Source organism: Gnatocerus cornutus, chromosome 1, assembly GCF_029298725.1.
Source record: "Gnatocerus cornutus isolate USDA-ARS CGAHR chromosome 1, icGnaCorn1.1, whole genome shotgun sequence".
Classification (NCBI taxonomy): Eukaryota; Metazoa; Arthropoda; class Insecta; order Coleoptera; family Tenebrionidae; genus Gnatocerus; species Gnatocerus cornutus.
This window is the reverse complement of record NC_142233.1, coordinates 25,438,225-25,460,014: the sequence shown is the minus strand read 5'-3', so window position 1 is coordinate 25,460,014 and position 21,790 is coordinate 25,438,225. Positions and strand designations below refer to the sequence as shown.

Here is a 21,790-nt window from a genome sequence, read left to right as displayed (position 1 = left end):
AAGAGAGTTATAGGCCAGTTGGTGCACTAATTAAAAGAAGTGTAATTCAGTGAAAAATGTTTTCATCTAACTTACTATAACCTCTGATTGTGAAACTTCAGTTGTTCCAAAAAGACACACAATAACAAGGCGGGTAAACATGTTGCCTATTAAAATAACAGTACATGAATGTCAGAACAGTTCATGTTAGTAATAGATTAGCCCATTATCAAGGGATTAATTTCAACGGTAAGATATCGTTGACGTTTGATGTGATGTGATTTCCCATTATTGGACCACTTTAGGTACACAAACATATCTAAATCCTTCGTTCAAATTATATTAATTATTTATTACAAATATTTGTTTAACAACAAATGTTAAAAGTTTTTCTTGAAGCACCGGGTTTTAAAGGCGCGACTGTACATAAATCTAGTGTCTTTGTTAAGTACAATAAAATATAAGAATATGACAAAACCTTGCAAAGTTCCTGCTGAACAAAACAGATAAACAAAAATTAAATTAAATCTAACCAGAAATCCAAAGAACCACGTCAACCCTAACATAAAAAATAACAACACAAAAAGTCTCCATTCATGTTTACCTTCATTTTTGCCATAAGAGATTCTATACACATTTTTGCGAATAACACTGTAGACAATGTAAAGAAAGATAATAAAATTAATCATTAAAATAATACCGACCGGTAGCCACACACCTAGAATCAAAGCTAAACCTGACGGATAGCAGAGTCCAAGACCTTCAAGAGTGTCGTAAGTGTTACCAACTATAAAAGAAAGAGTCACTGGAAGAATTGGCAGCAACCATCCACAAAGACAAGCCTTTAAAAGAAGGTAGTTTGTAGATGGACCAAAGACTTTAACAAATCGTTGGAACTGAAGAACTGCAATGACGACGGTCCAAGTAAATTGAGCTATGACGGCGTAGTGCAACAAAACACCTACAATCTTACATGAAGACTGGTCTTTGACTTTAATTTTACTGGTAATGTAAAATAAAATTAATTGAAGAATAATAGCCAAGGAAAAATTAAGAAGAATTTGATTGCCAATATTTTGTCGCCACTTCTCAAACAGCGCAGCTGTAAGAAAGATTATCATCAAACTTACTAAAGAAATTGTACAATTAATGTATGTGATCCACTCCAATACTTTAGAATTAACATATTTGTCGTTGTTATCTAGAAGAAGAGCAAAATGAGTGGTGTGCCAGAAGTCACACTTCGTCAGAGTTGAAGAGTCAGCACCACTATCTCTTTTCCAATAACTACCATTTTGGTTACCTGTAGCAAAGTTCCAAAAGCTACATTCTATGTTGTAGCCTAACGAAGGAAGATGATGATAAATCGAAATGGGACCAGAGTAATTACCAATATTTGGAAGAATCACGTCAAAAATCATACTTGCAACCCTGGAAATCGATTGTTTTTCATTAAAAAGAACATCCATTGTAAACATGCTAATGATGATCTTAGAATCATTAACAATCTGTTTTCTTAATTCTGGACTTACTACTACAGCGCTTGAAAAATTTTTTGATAAGAGGTCGTCAATATTGGTATTTTCTCGTACAACTTCTACTTCAAAAGATTTGTTTGACTTAAAAATTAACAATCCACTCACATTTGATTCTTTTACATTTGCAACAAACAGCATAAACGTGTTTGAAACTAGTAATATCTCATTGTCAGAGTCGTTGTCATGATTCTTCACAATGTCGTCAACACTCTCAAGGATAAGATCAGTAGCGTCATCATTTTCTTGACTCTGCCTCAGTATAGAATAACTAATCTGGTGTAAGTTATTTATGACTGTAACTAAAGACTTCAAGTCAATATTAGAACTATTTTTTGAAACTTCTAACACTTTTCCAACTAGTAAAACGTCAGTCGAGCTAAATTCCTTGTGCTTCTCTGAAATGTTTGCCAAGAGTCGTATATTCTCTTGAGCGTTATTGGACTCAATAGCAGCCTCAAGCAAATCTTCAAGTTCACTAGTAACATTATCGAAGTTATCGTTGTTCAACTGAACATTGACACCAACATAACCAGTTTTCCAGAAATTGCAAAGATGATAAGAAGACACATTTTCAGAGTCTGTCGCATCCCTCCACGTGCTGCGAGCAATATTAGTACCATAAACCCACTTAGCACAAGAAGCAGATTTTTCCTTAGTTGCTATACGTTTCTGAAGAATCTTTACAGATCCTGGAAGAACTTTTGTTTCATCAAAATCTTCAAATGTAAAACCAAACACCGCAGTCACAGAAGTAGCATTTGTAACATCTCTAAACAGAACGTTATTATAAAAAATGGAATATACTGCAAGTGAAGTTTCACGAATTTCATCTCTAAGCTGACGGCTGGGCCAAACAGCAAATTCCAAATCATGAAACGTTTGAATTAATTGTTCTGGAGTCCAGTCGTCTTTAAGCTGTGTAATTTTTCGGTGACCTTTAATTGATTCCACAACAATACCACTTGTAGATTTAGCCAATGTCTTAACAAAAAGAAAATTCTCTTTGGTAATGTTAAACGATGACTGATAATTTGTCATTTCACTGCTCAAAACATCTAAGAACTTATCCGTCGCACGTGCTACCATTTGTGACTCCAGTAGTATGTTTTTATCAATTTTAAAAAGATTGTCAAATGATTGACCAAAAATGGATTCATTAAAGGGGCTCGCCTCGTTAAAATATTTTCCATATATTTCAGCGAGTAAATAAACATCTAAAGCGCTTACTTTTTCTACTTCAATCTGAAGAACGGACTGGAATTCATCCTCAGATATATCCGAATTTTGATAAAGAATCAAAAGACTTTCAGATACTGATGAGTTTGTCAAAATTTCGCAGTTAAATAATGTGACGTTCCAAGAAGCTCCATTTATAAAATTTTCAACACATACGTTTGTCATTAAACTTCCGTCATCCTTAAAACAAAATTCTTCAGATACTGTTGGTTTCGCAACGTTAGTTGTCGGCCAAGTTATTGGGAGAGAAAAAATAGTTTCATCTGTCATTCTCATACAAAATTCAGTGCCCAACAATTTTAATAAAGTGATATTATACTCATTTTCCGTGGAAAATTTTTGAACCAACCTTGCATAGAGTTCATTGTAACGAGCTTCTCTTTCGTTGATATCAAATGCACGACGGGAACTCAAATGCATATTTAAAACCATCGTACTATTTTCTCTATTGACTTTCATTATCTTCATAATTCTTGGCATGTAAATGACTCCGCTTTCGGTATTTACGATCGACTTTAAAATAGTGTCACTAAAAAAGTCCATTATCTCGCTGCTTAATGGATTAATAGAAGATGGAATCTTCATTTCAACGATTGCCACAAATTCAAAGTGTTGTGTTGTTGGAGCTAAGATTTCTAATGTTTTTATAACCTCTTGATTAGCAAAGGTAAAAGCTTCACACCAGTAATTTCCATAGTAAGGAGAAACTGTTGTAAATGTAAATGCCATATAATCAAAGTTATTTTGAATTATTGTTAAGTTAGGGCATCTATCAAACAACTTATCTTCAAAAGCGTCTGTAAAACAGAACACATCATGGAGATCAATAGTGTGTAGTCCCATAGGATTCGTCACAATTAGAGTGAAATTCTCACTTTTATCATCATACCATAATTGTAATTCTGTCAAGGGTTCACGATACACTGTTTCGACAAGTTTGCAATCGCCAATTTTTTCAGTAAGAATCCAACCTGATGGAGTGTAGGCACCATAAACCAGAGTGTCATTATAAACAACATCAAGAGACCAAAACGTGTAGTCAATTTCTTTGTCCAACGTATCCCAATAATATTTTCCATCTAGATGTTTCTGAAGAGCTATATTACAAACGTTTGTGGTAAAGTCAATGTTATTCTGATACGAATACAAAAATTGTGCTGTTGGAACAGCAGATGAATTATCCAATATCTTACAAAAACAAGCAGTTTTTGAAGAGTAATCACTCTGATAACAATCATCAGCTTTGCACAGTTTATTATCCATCAAGTGAAGTTGCTTGTAGGCACAAATTCCCGCGTGTTTTTCAGTGCACTTGGCGGTTTCGTTTACGTTTTTGATAAAGTTATAAATCAGGCACTTTTCATCTTCTAACGTATTTTCGTTGTAAGTATAGTCTTCAAATTCTTCTTTGTAATAAATAGACGGTTCTACCCATCGCATGAAATCCAACCCATCACGAGTTGCCGGTATCCAAACGTTCTCTTGAAATTCAATGAGATTCGAATCCAATTGAAGTGAACTAAATGGAAGAACATCGGGAAATGGGCAGAGTGGTGGAAATGTCATCTTTTCTGTAAATACAATACACATGTCGTCGACCACTGAGTAACCTACTGGACACTCGGATATCTTCTGCCCTGTCTTTACGCATACAGGTTCCGGACCCCATATTCCATTGTTACAATCTCTGAAGGCCAGTTCGTTATTTGAATTGATGCACACAGGTTGAGACAAACCTGTGTCAAGCCAAATAACAGGATTTATTTGACTTTCAATGCTATCGCACATCTAATAAATTATTTTTACTGATGATAAAATTAAATTTCAATAGTTACCAATTCTGATGTTGGACTTATGGTTGATATGTTATAATTTGCCCATAATTGTGAAACTGGAACTATGCATATAAAAATTATAATTATAATGCTCTTGGTTTTTATCATTTTGGTTGATTATAGACCCAGAACTAAACCATTTATTTAGAGAAGTAGGTAATCATTGACGGAACATCTGATTACTCGGCGATAAATTCTACAATTATTTGCATTGACATTAAAAATATCGATTTGTTTGACACGGATTTGCACTAAATCTGAACATTGTTCCGATATAATATATTGGATACAAATAGAAAAAAAACTGGTGTAAGTGGTAAATCAATTACAATTAAACAAATACAGAATGTCCGGAAAGTCGCGCTCCACCGTGATACTGTATAATCAAACAATGCCAAAGATCATCAGAAAAGTTTAAAAAAAACCTATATCTTCAATTTTTCGAGATATGATGGATTGAAGAATAAAAGTTTAATGCTAAAATTAACGACTTGTGCAATAATTTCAGGTTCAAACGAATTTGTTTCCTAAAGGACATTTTTTGCAATAAACTCTGTAAAATCTTGTGAAAAAGGGCTGAGAACTGTTAACAAAATTTTTGAATCAACCATGTCGATTAGGGTGGCATTGTTCACATGAAACCATAGTTACATTACTCGTTCATGAGCCGACCTGACTAACGCCAACAACACAATAGCAACGTATGGCTTTCAATACTGGAAATTTAAATTATTGGAGGAACAGTTCGGCAGTGTTGCTATTTTCCTAATTTTATTGTGGCCCTACTGCGAAAACAGAGAGTGTGGATTTTTAACATTTTTGGTACTCTGAGGGACCACCCAAATACCCCCTTTCAAGGTGGTGCAAAACTTTCCGGACACCTGTATGTATGTATAATTTCAGATTTTACATTTTTATATTGGTTATTGGTACAGGAATATACTTTCGAATCAGAGTTTATAAAATACATTTTAAGTTTTTATTATTGCAAAATCGGTGCAAATTCGGACTTAGTCCACATTAGACTTAACAGTGCTACCAGGGGCAAGTTCGAATTTATTTTTGCAACAAAAAACAACAAAATATTAATTCTGAAACAAAGAACTTTCCGCTAAAAGAGCAGTTAAAAAGGTAACTGTCAAAGACAATTTTAAACGTGGACACCTCGCTACAACTGTCTGCATGTGGCTGCAACTAATCTCGGTCGGAGTTACCCCAAGTCACCGTATATATTTTTTAGTTAATTGATCTTATATTTAATTATATTATTTAACAAATTTTTAGTGTTTCTGTTTTGTGGTTTTATAAATTTTTGATTTTAATTTTATCAAATTAGTTTTAAACAATTTAGGTTTCTACTCATTTCTGAAAATAGATTAATTACATTTGGTAGATTATCACCTCAGGTACACAAACATTTCTTAATCTATTATCCTAATCATTCTAATTATTATTATTTTATTGTAATTACATCATTGGTCAACAAACATAAAAGTTCGTACTCTTTTCTGGCGCACCAGGTCTTAAACGCGCGACTATACATAAATCTAGTGTCTTTATTAAGTACAATAAAATATAAGAATATTACAAAACCTTGCAAAGTTGCTGCAAAAGAAAACAAATACAGAAAAATTACATTTACAACAGACAGAAATCCAAAAGACCACGTTAAACCCAACATAAAGAACAACAACACAAAAAGTCTCCATTGATGTTTACCTTCGTTTTTACCATAAGAAACTTTATCCACATTTCTGTGTACAACATTAAAAATAATGTAAAGAAAAATAATTAAATTCACCATAAAAATAGTGCCAGAAGGAATCCAGACACCAATATACAAAGCTAAGCCTGAAGGATAACAAAGTCCAACTCCATCAAGCAAGTCGTAAGTATGCCCAATTATAAAAGCAACAATCACAGGGAAAATTGGGAGCAACCATCCACAAAAACAAGCTTTAAATAAAAGATAATTTGTAGATGGACCAAAAACTTTAACAAATCGTTGAAATTGAAGAACTGCAATGACTACCGTCCAAGTAAATTGAGCCATGACGAAATAGTGCAACGAAGCTCCAATAATTTTACATGATAACTGGTGTCCGACTGGAATTTTACCAGAAACGTAAAATAAAACAGTTTGAAGAGTGATAGCAAAAGAAAAATTCAAAAGAATTTGATTGCCGATATTTCGACGCCATTTCTCAAACAACACAGCAGTGAGGAAAATAATCATCAAGCCTACTAAAGAAATTGCAGAATTAATTATGGTAATCCAATCTAACACCTTAAAATCAATATATTTGTCGTTGTTAACTAGAAGAAGAGCAAAATGAGTAGTGTGCCAAAAATCACACTTAGTCAGTGTTGAAAATTCAGCACCACCATCTCTTTTCCAATGACTCCGATTTTGGTTATCTGTGGCAAAGTTCCAAAAGCTACATTCCAAATTGTAGTCAGACGAAGGAAGATAATGGTAAATCGAAATGGGTCCGGAGTAATTACCAATATCTGGAAGAATCACGTCAAAAATCATACTTGCAACCTTGGAGTCTGACTGATTTTCATTGAAAAGAACATCTGTTGTAAACATGCTAATGATAATCTTAGAGTTATTATCAATCTGTTTCTTTAATTCTGGACTTATTACTATAGCACTTAAAAAGTTTGATGATAAGAGGTCGTCAATACTAGTATTCCCTTCTAAAACTTTAGTTTTAAAAGAGTTATTTGAGTTAAAAATTGCCAATCCACTCACATTATTCGTAACAAACAACATAAAAGTGTTTGAAACCAGTAAAATCTCAGAGTCGGTGTCATAATTCTTTACAATCTCGTCAACGTTCTCAAGAATAAAATCTGTAGCTTCAGCATTTTCTTGACTCTCTCTAAGTATGGATCTGTTAATTTTGTGTAAATTATCTATCACTTTGACCAAAGGTTTCAAGTCAATACTGGTACTGTTTTTCGAGATTTCCAACACTTTTCCAACTAGTAGAATATCCGTCGAGCAAAAGTCCTGATGTTTCTCTGAAATTATTGCCAAACTACGGATGTTATCTTGAGCATTATCAGACGCAGTAGCAGCCTGAAGTAAGTCTTCAAGCTCACTAGTTATATTCTCTTTGTCAAATTGAACACTCACACCCATATAACCAGTTTTCCAAAAACTACAAAGATGGTGAGAAGACAGCTTTTCTGATTTGGTTGTATTCATCCACGCACTGCAAGCACTATTAGTGTCGTAGACCCATTTCACACAAAAAGCAGATTTTTCTTTAGTAGGATTACTTTTCTGAAGAATATTTACAGGACCTGGAAGAACTTGTGTTTCATCAATATCTTCAAAAGTTAAACCAAACACAGCATCCACGGATTTGCCACTTTTTAAATCCCCAAACAAAACGTTGTTATAAAATATCGAAAATGCTAGAATTGAAGTTTCACTAATTTCATTTCTAAGCTCGAGACTTAGCCAAACAGCAAACTCCAAATAAGGGAACTTTTGAATTAATTGTTCTGGAGTCCAGTCGTCATAAAACATTGTTAATTTTCGTTCACCATTGACTGATTCCACAACAATAGCACTTGTAAATTTAACCATCGATTTAACATATAAAAAATGCTTTGCAGAAATGTTGCACGATGGCAGGTGGTTTTTTGTAAGAGTATTCAAAATATGTAACAGTTTGTCCGCAGCACGAGCTACAATTTGTGCCTCTAACATGATATATTTATCAATTATTAAAATATTCTCAAATGATTGTCCGACAGTGACATCATTAATGGTATTCAAACCACCGTCAAAATATTTTTCGTATATTTCTGCAAGTAGATAAACATCTAGGGCACTTACTTCTTTTACTTCAATTTGAAGAATTTTCTTAAATTCGTCATTGGTTATGTCCGGTTTTTGATACAAAATTAAAAGACTTTCGGAAATAGATGATTTTTTCAAAATCTTGCAGTTAAACTGTTGTATTTCGATCCAAAAAGCTCCGTCCATAAAATGTCCATCACAAAAGTTGGTAATTAAATTGCCGTCAGGCCTAAAACAAAATTCTTCAGATAATGTTTCTTCGCCAACAGCAGTGATTGGCCAAGTTATAGTGAGAGAATCCTTGGTCGCAGCTATCATTCTCATACAAAAATCTGTGTTTAAAAATTTCAATAAAGTCAAGTTATTCTCTTTTCCCAATGACAATATTTGATACAAACTTCTATGGAGCTCATTGTAACGCATTTCTCTTTCGTCAACATCGAATATAAGTTGTGAGCTTAAGTGCATGTTGAAAACAATTGTATCATTTTCCTCATCGACTTTTAAAATCTTCATAATCCTTGGCGTGTAAACAATTGCAGTATCTGTAGTTATAGTCGACTTTAAGACGGTATCATTTAACAACTCCATGATGTCACTACTTAATGGATTAATAGAAGATGGGAAATTCATTTGAACAATTGCTACAAATTCGAAGCATGTTAATGTTGGAGCAAAAATTTTCTCTGTTTTGATAACTTCTTGATCAGTAAATTTAAAAGCTTCACACCAGTAATTCCCTGAGAAAGGAGAAACAGTTTTAAAAGTAAAAATATTAAAATTATTGCTGTACTGAAGTACTGTTAAATTGAGGTATCTATCAACCAACTTATTGGCGAAAGCGTCAGTAAAACACAAGACATCTTCGGATCCTACAGTTTGTAGCCCCATAGGATTCTTCACTGTTATGGTGAAAGTTTCAGTATCACTATTAAACTTCAAATCTAATGTTGCTATAGCTTCCTGACCGACAGTTTTGACAAGCTTGCAATTTCCAATTTCTTCAGTCAGAGACCAACCTGATGCAGTGTAGGCTCCATAAATATGAGTGTCATCGAAAACAGCATATGAAGACCAAAAGGTATAGTCGATCTCTTTGTCAGATATATCCCAAGAATACTTTCCATTTGATTTTCGAAGAGCTGTATTGCAAACATCAATTGTAAAATTAATGTAATTTTGATAGGGATGCAAAAATTCTGCTGTTGGGACTTCAGTTGCATCAGAATCATTAAATATCTTACAAAAACAAGTAGTTTTTGAGGAATAATCACTTTGGTGACAATCAACAGCTTCGCACAATTTATTATCTTTCAAATGCAGTTTATTGTAAGCACAAATCCCCGTGTGGTTTTCATTGCAACTAGCGGCCAAGATTAAGTTATTAGCAAAACTATAAATTAAACAGTTCTCTGCAATGTCACTGTAATAATAATCTTTATATTCTTCTTTGTAATAAATAGACGGTTCTACCCATCGCATGAAATCCAGACCATTGCTTAGGTCCCGAGTTACCGGCATCCAAACGGATTCAAGAAATGGAAATTTTGCATTCGAACCCACTTGAAGTGAACCAAATGGAAGAACGTCAGAAAATGGACATAGCGGTGGAAATGTAGTTTTGTCTGTCAATATAACACACATGTCGTCGACTTCCGAGTAACCCTCAGGACACTCAAATAACTTCTGCTGTATGGTGACGCATTTAGGTTCAGGACCCCATGTTCCATTGCTACAGTTTCTGTACATTCCTTCGTTATTTTCATCTAGGCAAACTGGATCAGACAAGGTTTTGGTGGTAGTGCTAAGCCATTTAACATAATTTGTCTCATCTTGAATGGACTCACAAATCTAAAAGAATATTTTTACTTTTGATCAGAATCCATTTGAAAAGTTACCAGTTGCGATGTTGATATGGTGTCGGTGGTGGTCACAGTGGTTTTGGTGGTAATGGCGGTGGTGGTGGTCATGTCGGTGGTGGTGGTGGTCGCGGTGGTGGTGGTCATGGCGGTGGTGGTGGTCATGTCGGTTGTGGGGCTGGTGATGGTGGTGTTATAATTTGCCCATAATTGAGAAACTGGAACTACACATAGGCAAATAAAAATTAAAACGCACTTAAATTTTGCCATTTTCTCTGGTGATGGAACGAGAATTAAAGTATTTAACGCCACATGATTATCTGACGATAAATCCAACAATTATCTGTTTTTGACATGTATTAGCACTAAATGTGAAGATTATTCCAATTTACAGATTTGATAAAAGCAACAGCAAAAAATCAGAGTTCTGAGTTAAATAGTTATTTCAGAAAAAATCAATAACAAAGTTAAAATAAAATGTGAGACTACACTAATCGACGCTTTATCAGAAACAAGCTTTACTATGCGAGATACAGTCGACTCTCGATAATTTGAAATTCAAGGGACCAGGAAAAAGTTCAAATTATTGAGAGTTTAAAATGTAGTGTGATTTAAATAATCGAGAGAAAAGGAGAAGAACATTCAACTAAACGAGAGTTTGATTGAAAGTTTATTTTATTTATGTACACAGCTATTTATATCTTTATTTTTTAATACTGTTTCGATCCTTTCATCATTTTTTGGAATTCCGCTTTACACAGATTTTGATGAATTGAAAGACACTTATGTTTTCTAGAGCTCATGACGCTTCAGTGACATAAACGTAAAAACAGTACAGATTTACGAATGCAGACTAATACAGGCTAAATAAGATTGTCCATAAAGGCAAACAGGCAATAGTCAGAATAAGCAAACAACAAACCAATCAGAGAAAAGAGCTAAATCCACTAACTCCATTTTTAAGAAACATCGTAAAACTGATGTTTTGTAAGTTATCAATTTCACTGCAGAAACGAGAGTTCTGGAGGAAAAAATTCAAATTATCGAGTTTTGGCGAAAAAAAGTTCTCGATTTCACTTCTAATTACCAAGGGGACCAAAATGCATTGAAATATTTCAATTTATCGAGAGAAATCGAGGGGACTGAGACTTCAAATTATCGAGAGTTTATTTTTTTTATACTGTAGTAGGGAGTATTTATGCTGCGAATACAAAATTTTACTGTAACCTTATTCTTATAGTAAAGACCAATCAAATGCAGAATTGCTATGGATTAGGTTACGGTAAATTTACCTTATGGTGCACAAAAAGTGTATCGGTATCGGATATGGTTTAATTTTATCATTGAACAATTGAACTTCATCAATTGCATTGAAATTAAAACAACTCTTCTTGGATTTGAATTTGAATTTGAATTTAATCTTGTTGGTTTTTGAATATTCTGAAGGTCTATTTAAAGATCTTCAGTGTTGAGTGAACTTTCTAACATTTTAAAATTTGTAGCTTTAGGGTTAGGTACACAATAATCTTTTAATTATTATAAATTGAATATTATTTATTATATTTTTTTGTAAACAAAAATTATTATAGTTAAAAGTTTTTCCTGGCGCAACAGGTCTTAACAACGCGAACATACATAAATCTAGTGTCCTTATTAAATACAATAAAATATAAAAATATAACAAATCCTTGCAAAGTTGCTGCGATACAGAACAAGTAAACAAAAACTATATTCAAGACAGACAGAAATCCAAAGGCCCACGTTAACCCCAGCATAAAGAATAACAACACAAATAGCCTCCATTCATGCTTGCTTTCGTTTTTACCACAAGAGACTTTATCCACATTTCTGTGTACAACACTATAAATAATATTTAGGAAAATAATAAAATTAACCATGAAGATAATACCAGCAGGGAGCCAGACACCTAAATACATAGCTAAACCTGACGGATAACAAAGTCCAACTCCTTCAAGCAAAACGTAAGTATCACCAATTACGAAAGCAAGAATCACTGGAAGCATTGGCAGCAACCATCCACAAATACAAGTCTTTAAAGCAGTAGTCTTTAATAGTTTGTAGATAGACCAAAAACTTTAACAAATCGTTGAAACTGAAGAATTGCTATGACTAGCGTCCAAGTAAATTGAGCCATGACGAAGTAGTGCAACAAAGCTCCTATAATTTTACAAGGTAACTGGTGTCCGACTAGAACTTCGCCCGAAATGTAAAATAAAACAGTTTGAAGAGTGATAGCCAAAGAAAAATGTAGAAGTATTTGATTGCCTATATTTCGTCGCCATTTTTCAAACAACGCAGCTGTAAGAAAAATAATTGTCAAACCCATGAAAGATATTGTAGAATTAATGATTGTAATCCACTCCAACACTTTAGAATCAGTATATTTATCGTTGTTAAGTATAAGAAGAGCAAAATGAGTGGTGTGCCAAAAGTCACACCTAGTCAAAGTTGAAGAGTCAGCATCACTATCTCGTTCCCAGTGACTTCGACTTTGGTTATCTGTGGCAAAGTTCCAAAAACTACATTCCATATCCTGAGCAGGCGAAGGAAGATAATGATAAATTGAAATGGGTCCAGAGTAAATATTAGGAGTAATATCAGGAAAAATTACGTCAAAAATCATGCTTGCAACCCTGGAATCCGACTGATTGTCATTAAAGAGAACATCTGTCTTAAACATGCTAATGATAATTTTTGAATCAACAGTGATTTGTTTCTTTAATTCAGGGCTTATTATTATAGCGCTTGAAAAATTTGATGATAAGATGTCGTCAATACCAGTATTTCCTTTTAGAACTTCTACGTTAAAGGATTGGTTTAAGTTAAAAATTACCAGTCCACAAACATTTGATTCTCTTGCATTTGCAGCAAAAAGCATAAAAGTGTTCGAAACTAGTAAAATCTCAGATTTGATGTCATGATTATTTACAACGTCGTCGAGGTTCTCAAGGATAAGATCAGTAGCTTCAGCCTTTTCTTGACTTTCCTTAAGTATGGAGCTATTGATTTTGTGTAAGTTATCTACGACTTCAACTAAAGATCTCAAGTCGTTTCTGGAACTATTCTTTAACTCTTCCAACACTTTTCCAACTAGTAAAACATCAGTCGAGCAGAACTCCTTGTGTTTCTCTAAAATTATTGCCAAGCTATGCATGCTGTTTTGAGTATTGTTAGACTTTATAGCCTGAAGTAACTCTTCAAGTTCACTAGTTACATTGTAGTTGTTATCTTGAATACTCACGCCAAAATAACCAGTCTTCCAGAAATTGCAACGATGAAAGGAAGATTTAGTTTCAGATTCAGTCATATTCGTCCAAGTGTTACGGCCACTATTAGAGTCGTAAACCCATTTTACACAAAAAGGAGATTTTTTTTTAATAGGATTACTTTTCTGAAGAATATTTACAGGACCTGGAAGAACTTGTGTTTCATCAATATCTTCAAAAGTTAAACCAAACACAGCATCCACGAAATTGCCACTTTTTAAATCCCCAAACAAAACGTTGTTATAAAATATCGAAAATGCTAGAATTGAAGTTTCACCGATTTCACTTCTAAGCTCAGGACTTAGCCAAACAGCAAACTCCAAATAAGGGAACTTTTGAATTAATTCCTCTGGACTCCAATCGCCGTAAAACATTGTTAATTTTCGTTCACCATTGACTAATTCCACAACAATAGCACTTGTATCTTTAACCATCGATTTAACATATAAAAAATAATGTGCAGAAATGTTGCACAGATGTTTTTTTGTAAGAGTATTCAAAATATGTAACAGTTTGTCCGCAGCACGAGCTACAATTTGTGCCTCTAACACGATATATTTATCAATTTTTAAAATATTTTCAAATGATTGTCCGACAGTAACGTCATCAATGGTATTGACACCACGGTCAAAATATTTTTCGTATATTTCTGCAAGTAGATAAACATCTAAAGCATTTACTTCTTTTACTTCAATTTGAAGAATTTTTTTAAAATCGTCATCAGTTATGTCCGGATTTTGATAGTGAATTAAAAGATTTTCGGATATGGATGATTTTTTCAAAATTTTGCAGTTATTCTGCATTTCCATCCAAAAAGCTCCGTTTATAAAATTTTCACTACAAATGTTTGTAATTAAATTGCCGTCAGCCCTAAAACAAAATTCTTCAGAAAATGTTTTTTCGCCAACAGCAGTTGTTGGCCAAGTTATAGTGAGAGAATCCTTGGTTTCAGCTATCATTCTCATACAAAATTCTGTGTTTAAAAATTTCAGTAAAGTCAAGTCATACTCTTCTCCCAATGAAAATATTTGATCCAAACTTGTGTAGAGCTCATTGTACCGCATTTCGCTTTCGCTCATATTGAAGTCCAGTTGTGAGCTCAAGTGCACATTGACAACAATCGTTTTATTATCCACATCAACTTTTAGAATCTTCATAATACGTGGCGTGTAACTATCATCAGTAGCAGTAGTTATGGTCGACTTTAAGATGGTGTCACGTAGGAAATCCATTATATCGCTATTTACCGGATTAATAGAAGATGGAAACTTCATTTGAAAGATTGCTACAAATTCAAAATATGTTGATGGTGGAGCCAAAAGAATTTCAGTTTTGATAATTTTTTGATCAGTAAATGTAAAAGCTTCACACCAGTAATTCCCTGGGTAGGGAGAAACTGGTTCAAAAACAAATGATTTAAAATCATTGTTATAATTAGATATTTTTAAGTTCCGACATTTACCAACCAACTTATCGGCAAAAGCGTCAGTAAAGCACAAAATTCCATCAGAGCCAACAGTTTGAAACAACCCCATAGGAGTCATTACTGTTACAATAAATGAGGAAGTGAATTCAGTAAACGTCAAATCTAACGTTGCAATAGGTTCCAGATAGACAGTTTTGACAAGCTTACAATTGCCAATTTCTTCAGTAAGTATCCAGCCTGTTGGCATGTAGGCACCATAGATATGAGTCTGATCAAACACTGCGTCCGGAGACCAAAAGGTGTAGTTGATTTCTTTGCCAGTTGTGTCCCAATAATACTTTTCTTGTGGAGATTTCCAAAGAGATGTACTACAAACATCAGTTGTAACGACAAGATAGTTTTGATACGGATAAAAAAATTCTGCTGATGGAACTGCAGCTGGATTATTAAGTATCTTACAAAAACAAATAATTTTCGACGTGAAATCACTCTGACGACAGTTATCAGGATCACAAAATCTGTTATCTACCAAGTGAAGCTTCCTGAAAGCACAAATCGCCATGTGTTTTTCGCTGCAATTAACAGCTACGGTTAAATTGTTGGAAAAATCATAGACTAAACAGTTTTTTTCTTGAAATAAACGGTCGCAGTGATAATCTCTATATTCATCTTTGTAATAATCGGACGTTTCCACCCATCGCATTAAATCGAAACCATTGCTTAAATCCCGAGTTACCGGCATCCAAACGATCTCTTGAAATGTAAGTTTTAAATTCAAACCCACTTGAAGCGAACTAAATGGAAGAACGTCGGGAAATGGACATTGTGGTGGAAAAGTCGATTTATCCGTCAATATAATGCACATGTCGTCGACCTCCAAGTACCCCTCTGGACACTCAGATAACTTCTGCTGGGTTGTGACGCATTGAGGTTCCGGACCCCATTGTCCTTTGATACAGTCTCTGTACATTCCTTCGTTATTTTCGTCGAGGCAGACAGGATGAGACAAGGTTTTCTTAGTAGTTTCAGGCCATTGCACATTGTTTTTTACACCTCTAATAGAATCACAAGTCTAACAAACAATATTTAGTTTTGGTAAATTTATATTTGAATAGTTATCAATTCTGCTGTTGCTGTTATAGTGATGGCTATGTCATAATTTGCCCACAATTTTGAAACTGGTACAACACATAGACAAATTAGAATTAAAACACACTCAGCTTTTGCCATTTTGAATGATTATAGTACGAGAAAGAAAACATTTAGAAGTACCCATTAGCGTCATGTGATTATTTGGCGATAAATTCTACATTTATTTATATAACATTAACATCAATGTTTTTGACATGCATTAGCACTAAATGTGCAGATTATGCCAACCAACAGATTTGATACAAATTGGACAAAAGGATCGGATTTTATCAGAGATAAATCAGTGTTTTATTAACTAGAAAAAACAGTCAAAATTCATCAACATATCATTATCTTAGATGTAAATAAAGTAGGTTTAGTAGATGAGATCGTATTGGAGGTAAGATGAGAAAAATATTCTTTTTAATTTTTATATTATTTGAATACATATTATATAAAGTTTTTGTTTAAATGTTTTAGTATTTATTTGTTTTAAATTCCCTATTTTTATTTATCAGATTGATGACATGAGTGTCAGTTTTTCTATGTTTTGATAGTTTTTGCATCATGGGTTCTTGATATTTTAAATTCTTCGTTTTTTTTTAATATGTATGCAAAAAACTAAAATCATTTGTATTTTAAGCATTTCTTTATTTTATTAATGCAATATAAGAATATACTTACATATGTATGTACATACAAATTATTAAATTAAAAATTTTAATAGATATAGGAAGCGCCAAATCACATTAATTTAATAATTGTTCTTTTTCTGTTTTAGTTAAAAATGGGATTTGGCCACTTTTTACATTGTCCCGATGAATTATTGTTATTATTATTATTTGCCTACAAATCATAAAAACTGTACAGTAATAATTAATAACTTTACAATCGATTAGCCAATTCAAAATTCTTTCTTAGAGAAAAGACTTTTAACACTTTGAGCGTATAGTTGCCTAGTTCTTTTGTTAAATACAATAAAATACAAAAACAGTATAAATCCTTGCAAAGTTGCTGTAAAACAGAACAAATACGCAAATATAATTCCAAAATTAAAACCAGACAAAAAGCCAAAAATCCAAGTTAAACCCAACATGAAAAAAAGAAGTACAAACAGCCGCCAGTGATGTTTTCCATTGTTTCTGCTACTTCGAGTTGTTTCAATGTCTGTGAAAAGTACACTGTAGATAATATAAACAAAAATGACACCGTTAATACTGCCAATAATAGCAATTGGAACCCAAACTCCTAAATAGAGTCCTAAACCTGAAGGATAACAAAGTCCAACGCTGCTGTAGACGTAGTTTTCGTCATCTACAACTAGTGCAAGCATGACTGGAAGAATAGGAAAAACCCAGCCACAGACACAAGCTTTTAAAAGAAGGTATCGTGGAGATGATGCGAAAACTTGGACAAAACGTGTGAATTGTAGAATTGCAATTGTCAACATCCAGCAAAATTGAGAAATTATCGAATAGTGTAGTAACACACCAATCAGGGTGCACATAACTTTATCGTAAGTGTGTCTTTGTATGGTACTAGCGATATAGAAAGTTACTATTTGAAGAATAATTGCGCAAGAGAAATTTATAAGAATTTGGTTGCCAATGTTTTGTCTCCATTTTTGAAAAAGAACAGCTGTAAGCAAAATTGCTAGCAAACTTACTAATGAAATAGCAGTGTTGATTGTTGTAACCCAATCCAAAACGTCGTAATCAGAGTACTGATCGTTGTTCAGCAAAAGAAGAGCGAAATGAGTCGTGTGCCAAAAGTCACACTGACTTACCGACCACAATTTTTCAGCATCATTGTCTGTCTTCCAGTAACTTACTGACTGATTTTGGTCATAGCTCCAGTGACCACATTCTAATTTGTCAGAATCTGTTAAATTATAAAGAATTGATATGGGGCCAGAGTAGGTACCAACTTCGGGCAAAATAACTCCAAAAATTTTACTGAGATGATTGTGTTTGCTCAGCGATTGATTCCCGTTGAAAAGAACATCGTTAAAAAAGTACGTGATTACGACTTTTGTATCGTCTTCCAGTTGATTCTTTAAATTTGAACTGAACAAGATACAGCTGGAAAAGTTAGGATATGATGCAAGTACATCGGAGACGCCAAGATCACCTCGTAAAACTTGCATTTGTAAATATAAGCCTGACTCTGATATTAATAATCCAGTGAAATTGGCTTCTCTGAAATTTGAAACAAGAAGGATGAAATTGTCAGTGCTTAGCAAAATTTCTGCATTTGGGATATCAGAATTCTTGACAATCTGATCAACATAGTAAAGAATCAAATCTGTAGCTTTATGTTGTTCTTGACTTTGAGAAAGAACGGATTTCTTTATTTTGTGTAAGTTATCAACGACTTTTACTAAATTTGCCAATTCATTGGTGGAGTAATTCTGATCGGATTCTAATTTTAAAACTTTACCAACCAGAAGCACATCAATTGGTTGAAAACTTTCGTGCTTTTTCGAAATATTTGCCAGCTTGGAAATTCTGTAGGTATCGACAGCATTCATTTCCAACAAATTTTCAAGATCACTGGTTACATTTTCATCATTCCCTTTCATCGAAATTCCAACATACCCTGTTTCCCAAAAAGGACAAACAACATAAGAAGAAATGTTAAAAGGGTCTCCCATGTAATACCACATTCCTGGAATATTATTTTCGCCTATCCATTTAGCACAAGATGCAGTCAGATCATCTTCGGGTGTGGTATTCTGAAGAATTAGCACAGGAGCCGGTAAGCTTTTGACATCTGACTGAATCGTTACACCAAAAATTGCCGGAATAACTCCATAATCAAACGTGGATTCTTGGAACAAAGCGTCGGTAAAAAATATTGAGAATCCAAAATGAATTGTTCTATTAAGTTGTTGTCGAAGTTCCGGGCTTAACCAAATGGCAAACTCTAAGTTTTCTTTTTCTTGGATCAGACGCTCTATTGTCCAATTTTTTCCTAACTGTGTAAATGCTCTTTGACCATTCTGTAATTCTACAGCGACACCACTAATGCGACTATCAGACAACGAAATACAAACAAAATTATCGGTTTTTATAAGTTGAGTACAACGGTTTTTCATGGCAATCGTTACCACGTTCAAAAACCTATCCCTCGCCCGAGTGATTTTTTCAGACTCCAACAGTATTATTCTGTCGATTTTAAGTATCTTTTCTATAGATTTCGAAAACAAGTCTAAATCGAAGTAGATATTTTCGTTAAAACATTTTCTGTATTTCTCAACAAAGAGGTAGACGTCTAAAGCATTGAACTTTTTTTCATCAATTTCCAAAATGTTGTTTATTTGATCAGTGTAGCTTTCCATATTATCGGATAGAATAGAGTCAGTTATTTCCGAATGATCCAACTTCGTACACAGAAATTTTGAATTCGTCCAATTAGCTCCTATCATAAAACTGCCGATGCAGTAATCAGTCACAAGATTGCCGTCTGTCTTAAAACAGAATTCTTTTGGAATTACCGAATTTCCGACAGGAGTTGTTGGCCAGTGTAAACCATTCACATTTTTTTCTAAACAAAACTGTGTGCTCAAAAAACTTATCAAAGTAACATTACTTTCAGCAACGGTTCTATTATAAAGTTCATTAAAGTGTTGTACTACTTTAGAGTCATTTAATTCCATGGTCGAGCTAAAATGAATATTAACTGTAATACTTCTACTAGTTTCATGTAAATCTTCTATTTCCATAATTCTAGGAACGTAGAAAGTTCCATCAGACACAACAAAATTGAAGTCACGCAAAAGAGTTTTGTTTAAAAAACTTATTAATTGAGAGCTTAAAGGATTTACCTCGATTGGAATTTTTGTTCGAAACAGCCCCACAAACTCGTTGTACTTATCAAGAATAAAAAGTATCCCAGATTCAACGACGCTCGAATCCGAAAATTTAAACGCTTCACACAAATAGTTCCCAGGAAATGGTTCAATAGGTGCAAAAGTGTAAGTAGTCGATCCATTGTCGTCATTAACAAAATCCATTTTGTCGATTGAGGATATCAGCGAATCTCTTTTTGCATCTGTGAAACAGAAAACACTAACAATATTTTGAAAAGTCTTCAACCAGAATGCGTTCTTCACTCTTAGGGTAAAAACATTACTGTATTTGTCGTACGACAAAAAGAGAGTTATTTCCGGTTCTATTGCTTCAACTTTTATTATAGAACAGGAAGTTGGTTTGTTTGTTAACGCCCAGCCTCTTGATGTAGAAATACCATAGATGTTACTGCTGTCAAAGATGGTATCTGGTGACCAAAACGTATAACCAATTTCTTTCATGGATGTCTTCCAGATGTACGATCCATTGGACATCTTTTGCAGTCCTATGTTACAATTTTCACCGTTAATTTTAACACTGTTTTGATAGAATTGTATGTACTCTGCTTCAGGATCATAGGGATGAGGTTCATCCGTCACGCAAAAACAAGTCGTTTTGGATGAGTAGCTGCTCTGACGGCATTGCCCCAAAGAGCTACATACTTTGTTGTTGCTAGAATTTAGACTTTGATACGCACAAACTCCTGGATGGTCTTCACCACAACCAACAGCTCTTACGTTCCTAGACTTATCAATAACAAGGCAGTTTTTACCTTGTATACTTCCATTGTAAGAATATTCGTGAGAAAATTCTTCTCTATAGAAAGAACTCTTCTCTATCCATCGTATAAAATCCAAACCAGTGCGTTGAACAGGAATCCAAATTGGTTCTTCAACCTCGTCTATAACAATGTCGAAATAAGAGAAAAACGGTAGAATATCATCAAAAGGACACGCTGATGGAAAACCCGTTTTTGGAGTAATCGTGTAACAAATCTCTTCTTTCTCGCGGAAACCAGGGGGACATTTTGGAGGAGTGTCATCTTGGATAGTTGCACATTGGGGTGCTGGACCCCACTTGCCAAAATTGCACTCTCTCTGAGCTATTTCTTTGGCCGAACTTATACAGCGAGGCTTAGATAAAATCTTATCTTCGATCACCAACCATTCAACTCCAGAGATGTTAGATGGAGGGCAAAACTTAAATTCTATTAATTATATATTTTTGTAAGAACTTAGTTGTTCCTTACCATGCACGATGACTTTACGACCAAAAAACCGGAGAGAACAAACAGAAGCAAGCTCATTGTAAGCATCAGATTCTATTGGATTAAGACGTTTTTTTACGCGTATCGAATGATCAGTTAAACAATAATTTGTGTGCGTAAATTGAGCGTCAATCTTTTAACATGCATTAGCACTAATGATAAATCTGGATTGAGGGATTTGTCAATTTATCCATTAATTTGTTATCTTGTGACACAGCTTAAAAGTGCCACAAGAAGCGATACAATGTAAACTGATAGATACATGCACGATCTTGATCGAATTATCTTTGTAATGATGCACTAATTAAATACTCTAATATCTGTTAACATTTTTTTAAACAATAAAATATATTTAAAGAAGAAAATATGCTTTGCGGTGTCATGTTCAGACAAAAGTGTGATTTGTTTAGAGAAATTCACTCATTCTTTCATGTCGTGGCGGACACGTTCCTTAGTGGTAACCTAAATGCAAGCGAAAATCCTGAACTCCCGTATAATTATCTCAAAAAACATGTGTACCATGATAAAATTTATTGGAAAGAACTAACATTAATTTTATTT

General features: G+C 33.9%; 1 pseudogene; it reads right to left on the bottom strand.

The window, feature by feature from the left end:
- Positions 1-11,856: 11,856 nt before the first annotated feature.
- Positions 11,857-16,210, bottom strand: LOC148181007 (uncharacterized; annotated as a pseudogene).
- Positions 16,211-21,790: the final 5,580 nt, after the last annotated feature.